Source organism: Pseudophryne corroboree, chromosome 8, assembly GCF_028390025.1.
Source record: "Pseudophryne corroboree isolate aPseCor3 chromosome 8, aPseCor3.hap2, whole genome shotgun sequence".
Lineage (NCBI taxonomy): Eukaryota > Metazoa > Chordata > Amphibia > Anura > Myobatrachidae > Pseudophryne > Pseudophryne corroboree.
Genome location: NC_086451.1, coordinates 445,553,213 through 445,566,837, shown reverse-complemented (window position 1 = coordinate 445,566,837; position 13,625 = coordinate 445,553,213).

Below are 13,625 nucleotides of genomic sequence, written 5' to 3'. Positions count from 1 at the left end.
TTTGGTTTTGGGTTCGGTTCCACGGCCGTGTTTTGGGTTCGAACGCGTTTTGGCAAAACCTCACCGAATTTTTTTTGTCGGATTCGGGTGTGTTTTGGATTCGGGTGTTTTTTTCAAAAAACCCTAAAAAACAGCTTAAATCATAGAGTTTGGGGTTCATTTTGATCCCATAGTATTATTAACCTCAATAACCATAATTTCCACTCATTTCCAGTCTATTCTGAATACCTCACACCTCACAATATTATTTTTAGTCCTAAAATTTGCACCGAGGTCGCTGGATGGCTAAGCTAAGCGACACAAGTGGCCGACACAAACACCTGGCCCATCTAGGAGTGGCACTGCAGTGTCAGACAGGATGGCACTTAAAAAAATACTCCCCAAACAGCACATGACGCAAAGAAAAATGAAAGAAAAAAGAGGTGCAAGATGGAATTGTCCTTGGGCCCTCCCACCCACCCTTATGTTGTAAAAACAGGACATGCACACTTTAACGAACCCATCATTTCAGCGACAGGGTCTGCCACATGACTGTGACTGAAATGACTGGTTGGTTTGGGCCCCCACCAAAAAAGAAGCAATTAATCTCTCCTTGCACAAACTGGCTCTACAGAGGCAAGATGTCCACCTCATCATCATCGTCCGATTCATCACCCCTTTCACTGTGTACATCCCACTCCTCACAGATTATTAATTCGTCCCCACTGGAATCCACCATCTCAGGTCCCCGTGTACTTTCTGGAGGCAATTGCTGCTGGTGAATGTCTCCATGGAGGAATTGATTATAATTCATTTTAATGAACATCATCTTCTCCACATTTTCTGGAAGTAACCTCGTACGCCGATTGCTGACAAGGTGAGCAGCGGCACTAAACACTCTTTCGGAGTACACACTGGAGGGAGGGCAACTTAGGTAGAATAAAGCCAGTTTGTGCAAGGGCCTCCAAATTGCCTCTTTTTCCTGCCAGTATACGTACGGACTGTCTGACGTGCCTACTTGGATGCGGTCACTCATATAATCCTCCACCATTCTTTCAATGGTGAGAGAATCATATGCAGTGACAGTAGACGACATGTCAGTAATCGTTGGCAGGTCCTTCAGTCCGGACCAGATGTCAGCATCAGCAGTCGCTCCAGACTGCCCTGCATCACCGCCAGCGGGTGGGTTCGGAATTCGTAGCCTTTTCCTCGCACCCCCAGTTGCGGGAGAATGTGAAGGAGGAGATGTTGACGGGTCGCGTTCCGCTTGACTTGACAATTTTCTCACCAGCAGTTCTTTGAACCTCTGCAGACTTGTGTCTGCCGGAAAGAGAGATCCAACGTAGGTTTTAAATCTAGGATCGAGCACGGTGGCCAAAATGTAGTGCTCTGATTTCAACAGATTGACCACCCGTGAATCCTGGTTAAGCGAATGAAGGGCTCCATCCACAAGTCCCACATGCCTAGCGGAATCGCTCTGTTTTAGCTCCTCCTTCAATGCCTCCAGCTTCTTCTGCAAAAGCCTGATGAGGGGAATGACCTGACTCAGGCTGGCAGTGTCTGAACTGACTTCACGTGTGGCAAGTTCAAAAGGTTGCAGAACCTTGCACAACGTTGAAATCATTCTCCACTGCGCTTGAGACAGGTGCATTCCACCTCCTTTGCCTATATCGTGGCCAGATGTATAGGCTTGAATGGCCTTTTGCTGCTCCTCCATCCTCTGAAGCATATAGAGGGTTGAATTCCACCTCGTTACCACCTCTTGCTTCAGATGATGGCAGGGCAGGTTCAGGTGTTTTTGGTGGTGCTCCAGTCTTCTGTACGCGGTGCCTGTACGCCGAAAGTGGCCCGCAATTCTTCTGGCCACCGACAGCATCTCTTGCACGCCCCTGTCGTTTTTTAAATAATTCTGCACCACCAAATTCAAGGTATGTGCAAAACATGGGACGTGCTGGAATTTGCCCAGATGTAATGCACGCACAATATTGCTGGCATTGTCCGATGCCACAAATCCCCAGGAGAGTCCAATTGGGGTAAGCCATTCTGCGATGATCTTCCTCATTTGCCGTAAGAGGTTTTCAGCTGTGTGCGTATTCTGGAAAGCGGTGATACAAAGAGTAGCCTGCCTAGGAACGAGTTGGCGTTTGCGAGATGCTGCTACTGGTGCCGCCGCTGCTGTTCTTTCAGCGGGAGGCAATACATCTACCCAGTGGGCTGTCACAGTCATGTAGTCCTGAGTCTGCCCTGCTCCACTTGTCCACATGTCCGTGGTTAAGTGGACATTGGGTACAACTGCATTTTTTAGGACACTGGTGAGTCTTTTTCTGACGTCCGTGTACATTCTCGGTATCGCCTGCCTAGAGAAGTGGAACCTAGATGGTATTTGGTAACGGGGGCACACTACCACAAGCAATTGTCTAGTTCCCTGTGAACTAACGGCGGATACTGGACGCACGTCTAATACCAACATAGTTGTCAAGGCCTCAGTTATCCGCTTTGCAACAGGATGACTGCTGTGATATTTCATCTTCCTCGCAAAGGACTGTTGGACAGTCAATTGCTTACTGGAAGTAGTACAAGTGGTCTTCCGACTTCCCCTCTGGGATGACGATCGACTCCCAGCAGCAACAACAGCAGCGCCAGCAGCAGTAGGCGTTACACTCAAGGATGCATCGGAGGAATCCCAGGCAGGAGAGGACTCGTCAGACTTGCCAGTGACATGGCCTGCAGGACTATTGGCTTTCCTGGGTAAGGAGGAAATTGACACTGAGGGAGTTGGTGGTGTGGTTTGCACGAGCTTGGTTACAAGAGGAAGGGATTTACTGGTCAGTGGACTGCTTCCGCTGTCGCCCAAAGTTTTTGAACTTGTCACTGACTTATTATGAATGCGCTGCAGGTGACGTATAAGGGAGGATGTTCCGAGGTGGTTAACGTCCTTACCCCTACTTATTACAGCTTGACAAAGGGAACACACGGCTTGACACCAGTTGTCTGCATTTCTGTTGAAATAATTCCACACTGAAGAGCTGATTTTATTTGTATTTTGACCAGGCATGTCAAATATTCCTCCCACGGACAACAGGTGTCTCCCCGGGTGCCTGACTTAAACAAACCACCTCACCATCAGAATCCTCCTTGTCAATTTCCTCCCCAGCGCCAGCAACACCCATATCCTCATCCTGGTGTACTTCAACAGTGACATCTTCAATTTGACTATCAGGAACTGGACTGCGGGTGCTCCTTCCAGCACTTGCAGGGGGCATGCAAATGGTGGAAGGCGCAAGCTCTTCCCGTCCAGTGTTGGGAAGGTCAGGCATCGCAACCGACACAATTGGACTCTCCTTTGGGATTTGGGATTTCGAAGAACGCACAGTTCTTTGCTGTGCTTTAGCCGCAAGTCTTTTCTTTTTTCTAGCGAGAGGATGAGTGCATTCATCCTCATGTGAAGCTGAACCACTAGCCATGAACATAGGCCAGGGCCTCAGCCGTTCCTTGCCACTCCGTGTGGTAAATGGCATATTGGCAAGTTTACGCTTCTCCTCAGACGCTTTTAATTTTGATTTTTGGGTCATTTTTTTACTGATCTTTTGTGTTTTGGATTTTACATGCTCTGTACTATGACATTGGGCATCGGCCTTGGCAGACGACGTTGATGGCATTTCATCGTCTCGGCCATGACTAGTGGCAGCAGCTTCAGCACGAGGTGGAAGTGGATCTTGATCTTTCCCTATTTTTTTAACCTCCACATTTTTGTTCTCCATATTTTAATGCGCACAACTAAAAGCCACCACAGGTATACAATGTAGATGGATGGATAGTAAGTATAGTATTATATTACTTATGGACGACGAGTGCACTGACGACACAGAGGTAGGTACAGCCGTGGCCTACCGTACTGCTTATATATATAATATACTGTATATAACGGACCTGGTGGACACTGTCAGCAGACTGCTAAACTAGTATGAAGAAAAAAAAACCCACCACAGGTAGGTAGGTATACAATACAATGTAGATGGATGGATAGTAAGTATAGTATTATATTACTTATGGACGACGAGTGCACTGACGACACAGAGGTAGGTACAGCCGTGGCCTACCGTACTCAGTGCCAGATTAAGGTCCTGATGGGCCTGGAGCTGAAATTTATAGAGGGCCTATTGTGCACCGCCGCAGGGGGTGTGACCAGCATTATGGGGGTGTGAGTAGTGACATGGGGGTGTGGTCTGTGGCTAGCACCATGGAGGGCATAGCTACCCACCTTTCTTTACCCACCTCAATATCACTCCCCACTTTGTTTATATGAAGCATACATCACCTGTTCTGTTATTAACCACTGAATAAAAAAAAACAAAAAAAACCCCCACAAACTATGGTTTTTAAATAAATCAGGCAGAAGTAAAAACAGACACAGCAACGTTTCAGGGACCTAGTCCATTTTATCAAGACATGTCTCTCTCACCATGGCATATACCTGACCTGTCCCCGAAGACGCAGACTGGTGGGAAGGGGCTCACTGTATGGCCCATTTTCTATGACTCCACCACACCTCATTCTCCAAAATTTGGGCCTTAAGGTCCTTGCAAGGACAGCAATGCCATTTGGACTTTGTTGGATATGGCCTAGTTGCAAAGGGGCCCCATAACAGTTTAAGCTTTAGGGCCCCAAAAATGTAGGCCCCCCATTGGTTATGTTCTCTGATGCAGAAATGTTTATATACCATGTCCTACATTGTCTTATTCTGTAAGTCGCTGTTTTCCAATTTTGTTTTCCTAATTTGCTCTCTATGTACTTTGTTAGGAATCCTTGTGCTGCCATATAAATACACAATAAAAGTAATAAAATATATATATATATATATATATATATATATATATATATACATATATATACATACATACATACAGTGATCGAAGTGGACATTTTGAAGTGGGGGTATGCAAAAGTCAAGGACGCAATTATGCGCGCATGCTCCAGAAAAGGGGCGTGGTCACAAAAGGGGGCGTGTCCAGTGTAGTAGAACCCCTTATAGTGCTATCTAGTACTGGTGCCCCTTTCACATTATAGCACACGGTACAAGATGAAATTCACATTACAGCACACGGTACGAGCCGAAATTCACATTATAGCACACTGAATGAGCCGAAATTCACATTGTAGCACACTGAATGAGCCAAAATTCACATTGTAGCACACTGAATGAGCCGAAATTCACATTATAGCACACCGAATGAGCCGAAATTCACATTGTAGCACACTGAATGACCCCAAATTCACATTGTAGCACACTGAATGAGCCGAAATTCACATTATAGCACACTGAATGAGCCGAAATTCACATTGTAGCACACTGAATGAGCCGTAATTCACATTGTAGCACACTGAATGAGCCGAAATTCACATCGTAGCACACTGAATGAGCCGAAATTCACCTTGTAGCACACTGAATGAGCCGAAATTCACATTATAGCACACTGAATGAGCTGAAATTGTGACAGCAGGGACAGCCAGAATGACGACAGGGAGAGACAGAGTGACGACAGGGAGAGAGAGTGACGACAGGGAGAGAGAGTGACGACAGTGCCAGCAGGGAGAGAGAGAGTGACGACAGGGAGAGAGAGTGATGACAGGGAGAGAGAGTGACGACAGTGACAGTAGGGAGAGAGAGTGACGACAGTGATAGCAGGGAGAGAGAGAGTGACAGTAGGGACAGGGACAGTAATGAAAGGGAGAGAGAGTGACAGCAGGGGAACATTACCTGACTCATTTGTTGCAGGTGAGCGGCTGGTGGCGGTGGGCGGCGGTGAGCGGCTGGCGGCAGTGAGCGGTGGCTGGTACATCACTCTACACAGCCGCCGGCCCCGAGCAGGGACGGGAGCAACATGTGCAGCAGGATGGCCACTTCCCTCGCCTCCTGCTGCACTTTCATTTCCTCATTTCCGGGTTAGTGGAAGAAGTGGCGGTATACCATACCGCCGTATACCGCCCCACTTTAACCACTGTATACATATATATATATATATATATATATATATATATATATATATATATATATACATAGTATTTGGGTCTATGGTAACCCAACTTGAAAAACGCTAGCAAACCAGCACACCACCTTTTTAAGCAATGAAAAACATTCTTTAATACTTAAAAAGCTTCAGACTTTCATATACAAAAATGCAGCATATATACTCATCCGAACTTCATGGATGTAGTCAGCTAATAGACACATGGCCATCCCTACGGCCCGTTTCGGCTATTGCACCTTCCTCATGGGGTCAGCCTGACTGTTTAAATAATAGGGTGTGACCGCTTGACCGAGGTCTACTAGGTGGGATCAGTATATGTGGTCACATTCAGATTTGGTGGCCTCTTGTGACCAATAGCTCCAGTTCACCTGGTGCTGGCTGTGGAAGGTCTCAGTCCATTTGTGTTATTGTAGCCTCAGCGGCTCCAAGTCAGGACTCTGTGGTTTTAAATAAAAGAAATAAGAGTGTGTTGTCCTGTGCTTCATTCATGATGCCGGCAATCAAAATCCCGGCACCGTAATCCTGAAACGCAGCCACAAGACCGATGCCGGAATCCAGACATCAGTTGAAATGCAGAAGCTGGAATCCTAACAGCCATCACCTTGATTGTAAGTATGCCGGGGACAGTTAGGGTTAGTCTACGGATTGGGGGGGGGAGTTAGGGTTAGACTGGGACTGGGGGTTATGTTCAGGCACCACTGAGGAGGGTTAGACTGCGGGGAAGGGAGGGTTAGGCTTAGGCGGCGGGGGGATTAGGTGCCACTGAGTAGGGTTAAGCTGTGGGGAAGGGAGGGTTAGCCTTGGGCTGCAGGGAGGGGGGTTAGAGTTAGGTGCCACCAGGGAAGGTTAGGCTGCAGGGGGGAGGGTTAGGGATGAGGGTAAGTATACTTACCAAACCCCTTGTCAGGATTGTTACCATCGGGATGCCGCTGTTGGTCTTCTGACTGTTGGCATCTTGAATGCCGGTCAAGCGTATGACACCATGGGGTGAGTGTAGATAGATTTATGTGGGATGAATGTCCTGTAGCATCAGACACTAGTGGTCCTTACCTGGCCACTGAGTAAAATAATATGTTCAAAGATAGCGGTTACTGCCTAAATTGGGTGCAAATTGCAATATCTACAATAAACTATGTCTTGATGTAATTTCTACATTAGTACAATATCTGCAAACTTGCAGGTTTAACATTTTTGTGAACATTTATCAAAATAGATTACTTCATTCACTATGTTTACTCAAATTAAAAAACAACCCTTTTTAAAACTGTCCAGTTGTGATAGCAGATAACAGTACTGTATGTGTACGGGTGCACAGACCTCCTACCTAGTCACTGGAATTCTGTCTTGACCAGTGTCACACTGCCTGCAGTAACTATGGAGGATGGAAACACAGATATGTGTGCCTCAGTTCCTTTGAAGTGCTGCCCAATGGATTTCCTGTCTGCTGTCAAGACTTTTGCTGGGAAGCCTGCTGCAGATGAATCTCCATCTCCCTTCTCACCATTGGGGTTCCTACCAGTGGGACTCCCCTCCCTACAGGCTAGTAGTAGTAAATCGCGGGCATAAAGAATAGTGTAGGGGGCGTGGCCTAATGCCGCGAGTGGGCGGGGCTACGAGCATGTTCCGAAAACATTTTACAAAAATTGATCTGCGGGGGTGGAGGTGGAGGAATGCATGCCAGAGGGGGAAGGACCGAGGACGCTGCATGCTGCAGTGGCAGAGGGGGAAGGACCGAGGACGCTGCATGCTGCAGTGGCAGGGGGGGGCGGGGGGGGAATCCTGTCTACAGCAGCAAAGTCATCTGCAGATGCAGTGGGCCTATTTTGGAGGCTGGGCCTGGAGCTGCAGCTCCATCAGCCCCATTGTTAATCCGGCCCTGACCGTACTGCTTATATATATAATATACTGTATATAACGGACCTGGTGGACACTGTCAGCAGACTGCTAAACTAGTATGAAGAAAAAAAAAACACCACAGGTAGGTATACAATACAATGTAGATGGATGGATAGTAAGTATAGTATTATATTACTTATGGACGACGAGTGCACTGACGACACAGAGGTAGGTACAGCCGTGGCCTACCGTACTGCTTATATATATATAATATACTGTATATAACGGACCTGGTGGACACTGTCAGCAGACTGCTAAACTAGTATGAAGAAAAAAAAACCCACCACAGGTAGGTAGGTATACAATACAATGTAGATGGATGGATAGTAAGTATAGTATTATATTACTTATGGACGACGAGTGCACTGACGACACAGAGGTAGGTACAGCCGTGGCCTACCGTACTGCTTATATATATAATATACTGTATATAACGGACCTGGTGGACACTGTCAGCAGACTGCTAAACTAGTATGAAGAAAAAAAAAAAAAAAACACCACAGGTAGGTATACAATATAATGTAGATGGATGGATAGTAAGTATAGTATTATATTACTTATGGACGACGAGTGCACTGACGACACAGAGGTAGGTACAGCCGTGGCCTACCGTACTGCTTATATATATAATATACTGTATATAACTGACCTGGTGGACACTGTCAGCAGACTGCTAAACTAGTATGAAGAAAAAAAAAACCACCACAGGTAGGTAGGTATACAATACAATGTAGATGGATGGATAGTAAGTATAGTATTATATTACTTATGGACGACGAGTGCACTGACGACACAGAGGTAGGTACAGCCGTGGCCTACCGTACTGCTTATATATATAATATACTGTATATAACGGACCTGGTGGACACTGTCAGCAGACTGCTAAACTAGTATGAAGAAAAAAAAACCCACCACAGGTAGGTATACAATACAATGTAGATGGATGGATAGTAAGTATAGTATTATATTACTTATGGACGACGAGTGCACTGACGACACAGAGGTAGGTACAGCCGTGGCCTACCGTACTGCTTATATATATAATATACTGTATATAACGGACCTGGTGGACACTGTCAGCAGACTGCTAAACTAGTATGAAGAAAAAAAAAACCACCACAGGTAGGTATACAATACAATACAATGCCTCTCTGCCATCTCCTCCTGGATGTCTGAGCGCTCTCTGAAGCTCAACATGGATAAAACTGAACTTATTATCTTTCCCCCAGCCAGAGCAACACCCCCTACAAACACCCCCTACAAACATCTCTATCACTGTTGACAACACTATCATCTCCCCCGTTCCCCAACTCCGCTGCCTGGGTGTCACTCTTGACTCCTCCCTCTCCTTTGCACCCTACATCCAAGCTCTGGCGCAATCTTGTCGGTTCCAGCTACGCAACATTGCTCGCATCAGGCCATTTCTCTCCCAGAGTGCAACTAAACTTATCATCCACTCACTGGTCATCTCACGACTTGACTACTGCAATGTGCTCCTCACTGGCCTCACTTGCTCCCACATCGCTCCCCTCCAATCTGTCCTCAACTCTGCAGCTAGGCTCATCTTCCTCTCCCGCCGCTCCACTTCTGCCACTCCCCTTCAACAAAATTTACACTGGCTCCCATTCCCCCATAGAATCCTCTTCAAACTCCTCACCCTCACATACAAGGCCATCTCTAATTCCACTGCTCCCTACATCTCCAACCCCCTCTCCCTTCATACTCCCTCCCGCCCACTACGGTCGGCTGATGACCGTCGCCTCTCCTCTGCCTTGGTCACTGCTTCCCATGCACGAGTTCAGGATTTTGCCCGTGCTGCACCCCTTCAGTGGAATGCGCTCCCCCGCTCCATTAGACTCTCCCCGACCTTGCAAAGCTTCAAACGGGCATTGAAAACCCACCTATTCATCAAAGCGTACCCCTCCAATGCATAACCTAGTCCTTAGGCTGCTCCTCCATCCCCCTGCCCCATGCCTTGGACATCTCTGCTTTGCTCGCATACCACCATCAGGCTTCTACCGGCTTGCACCTCATGTCATCTGTCTGTTGCCACTCCCCACTAGATTGTTAGCTCTTCAGAGCAGGGCCCTCTTTCCTCTTGTCTAAACCCTCTTCTTGACACATTTCACTCAGCGACCATCTTTACCTGCTTTCTCTCCTGCTGGTAAAGGCTCATCTCTATCTATGGCCGCCAGCCCCAAGTAGTACAATGATTACTCCTTCGCTACTTACATCTAAGCTGTATTATGTTTTGAGAATTGTGTTGCTCTTTGTTACCTGCACTCCATTTTTGTTATTTATTTACTGTTATGCTAAGTTTTGTCTCCCTGTACTGTCCCTTGTACGGCGCTGCGAAACACTTGTGGCGCCCTATAAATAAAATGTAATAATAATAATAATAATAATGTAGATGGATGGATAGTAAGTATAGTATTATATTACTTATGGACGACGAGTGCACTGACGACACAGAGGTAGGTACAGCCGTGGCCTACCGTACTGCTTATATATATAATATACTGTATATAACGGACCTGGTGGACACTGTCAGCAGACTGCTAAACTAGTATGAAGAAGAAAAAAAAAACACCACAGGAGTGTTTTTCAGGCAGACAAACGTATACTGGACTGGTGGTCACTGTCAGCAAAACTGTGCACTGTACTCCTGCTATAACTGCTCCCCAGTCCCCACAATTAGGCAGTGTGAGCAGTGCACTCAGCACAGATATATCATGCAGCAGTGCAGCACACTGAGCACAGATATGGTGGAGCGTTTTTTTTAAGGCAGAGAAACAAAGGATTAAACTAACTCACTGGTGGTAAACCCTGCACTGTACTCCCTAACAGCTGCTCCCCGTCCCCAATCCTCCCCACATAACTAAGTCACTCAGTTTACTCTGTTCTTTTCTAATATAACGGAGAGGACGCCAGCCACGTCCTCTCCCTATCAATCTCAATGCACGTGTGAAAATGGCGGCGACGCGCGGCTCCTTATATAGAATCCGAATCTCGCGAGAATCCGACAGCGGGATGATGACGTTCGGGCGCGCTCGGGTTAACCGAGCAAGGCGGGAGGATCCGAGTCGCTCGGACCCGTGTAAAAAAAAGGTGAAGTTCGGGCGGGTCAGATCACGAGGATCCGAACCCGCTCATCACTATGTAAAACAGCCACATTCTTCCTATAAGGAAGATGGTCATTTCTTCCCAGCGTGGGGAATTTAGCGATATTCAAATGGCCAGAGGGGCTTTAGCGGCAAAAACACCTCCGCCTAAACTATACGCCACCAACTGGGCACTGAAACATGATTCTGAGGTTCAAAAATTTGCTCAGCTGGCATTTAGAGCAACACTCATTATAGAGGATGAGTTAGTGTTGCGCTCTTATACCGGGTTACCAGATGTGCCCGCATTATTTGCACCTGGTATAGACCCAGCCCTAACTTCCATTGTGGGTAAGAAGAGACATAACGACCCCACTGACCGAATGCAATAAAAAAAAAAAACAGTATAAGATAGCGGACGCAGCTGGCCCCCTCTTGAATGTACTTGATAAAGCCGAAAGAGAAGGGGACTCCAGCGTCTCTCTGGATTCACTAGTGGCATCCAAGCTTGCTCTTCTTAAGGCCATTAGCAGAGCTACCCTCATTATAGACATTCAATCACATCACTAATACCCGCAGGTCCAGATGGCTAACTAGTGCAGGATTAGCAGACCTGACTCCAAAAAAATAAGACATAAGGCTCGTAAATCCATCTCTGACCTCAAAAAAGGGACTTCAGGAGCCGCAGGTCCAACCCGAGACTTTTAAGGCACAAGGAGAGCCCAGACAAGAGGTTTCGGTAGCAGAACCAACGATGCTTCCAGAGTGTCGACCTCCAACGCTTGGAACAACTCCAAAAGAGGTCGCAACTATGGTAAGCATACCCACACACCCTGTTCCACACAAAACACTAAAGGAATCTTTCGCAGAATGGCAAAAGATTACCACAGACAAATGGTTGCTAAAGATGATCCGGCCTGGGCTAAACTTTCCCCTAATTTATTTCCCACGCCAGATACTCTAAATCAGATTCCTTGTTCAAGGAATTGCAGTCCTCAGCTAGACGAGGTACTTTCAATAACCCTGCTCCAGGGAAAAATAGAACCGGCAGACCCAGCAGTAACAGGCTGGTAATCCACTTGTTTCCAATATTAAAACAAGACGTCTCAATAAGACCAGTTTAAAATGTCAAGGGGTTGAACCCATACTTAAAAGCGAAAAAGTTTTGCATGGAAGGTATCTCAGACATTCCTTATCTATTCACAAGAGACTGTTTCTGTATAAAAGTAATAGAAGCTTTCCATTATATATCAATTCAACCCAACCATAGGCGATTTCTCCGGTTCTCTTGGAAAGGCAGCTTATACCAGTGGACTGTCATGGTATTTGGCCTCTTTTGTGCACCCTATACATTTACACGGGTCATGAAGGCCGTTATCTCCCACATGCGTCAGCAGAACGTACTATGCATTGTGTATCTAGACAACATACTGCTAGTGCACACAGACCTCGAGACCATTCTGAGACACAAAGAAGTAGCCCTCTCCTTATTAGCCGGCTTGGGTTTCACTTAAAATACCCAGAAGTCCGTTCTTACCCCAACCAAAGCATTAACGTTACTGGGGTTCAACCTGGACACCCATTCTTTCTCCCCAGCGGTTCCGCCAGAGAAAAGGTTAGACCCAAAAAATGACATACAAAAAAACCACCAAAAAAAGCAGATTTTCCCTACGTGACTTGGCAACGATTATTGGGAAAATCATTGTGATGTCCCCAGGTTTCCGACATGTACCCCTACTATGCAGGAAACTGGAGTATGGAACTGGAGTAACCAAAGGAGTATGGAGGATGGATGCGATGTCCTTTCCTTGGACAGATCTACTCCACCTCTATGCCTCCCCGGCACTTCTCCTAAAAGTACTTTAGAAAATCAGGGAGGACCGAGTACCCCACATGGTGTTAGTATACCCAGTGTGGCCATCCAGAGTATGGTTTCCTCTGATCAGCCCACTACGCATAGGCCCCAAAATTTCCCTGGGACTATCCAAGGAGTGTTTTCAGGAAACCCCCAACATACTGGAGACTCTTCCCCAGTGCATGTGGATGGCAATATTACTAGGTTGTTAACCGACCTTTCTTTACCTTCTCCCACAAAGACTCTAATTAACGCGTCCCTAAGACCTCGTACAAGAGCTAGATATTGCGCAATTATTAAACAATTCGATCTGTGGCGATCTCAACAGATTACTGCTAACCAAAACGCGCTACTCCACTTAGCTGCTCTAGATTTCCTAGCCTCCAAATACCAGATGGGGCTAGTGTCAGCTACCATAAAGTCATATGGCTCTGCTTTAGCCATTATTATCCCGAATTTAACCGATAACAAAGTATACTTGTGTCTGCTTAGAGGCATTCACCTCTCTAGGCCTATACGGCCAAAGTATTCAAACACCTGGGACATAGAACCATTCCTCTCTTTCCTGGCCTTGTGGGACGCAGACACTAATATCAACTTACTATCTCGCAAACTAGCATCCTTGCTGGCTCCGGCTATAGCTGCGAGAGGAGCTGAGCTTACCCTCATTCACATCTCAGACCTATGGCTATCACTCATGCCAACAGGATACCATATCATACTCAAAGGACACACTAAAACTTCCTTCTTTAATAGCCCAATTGT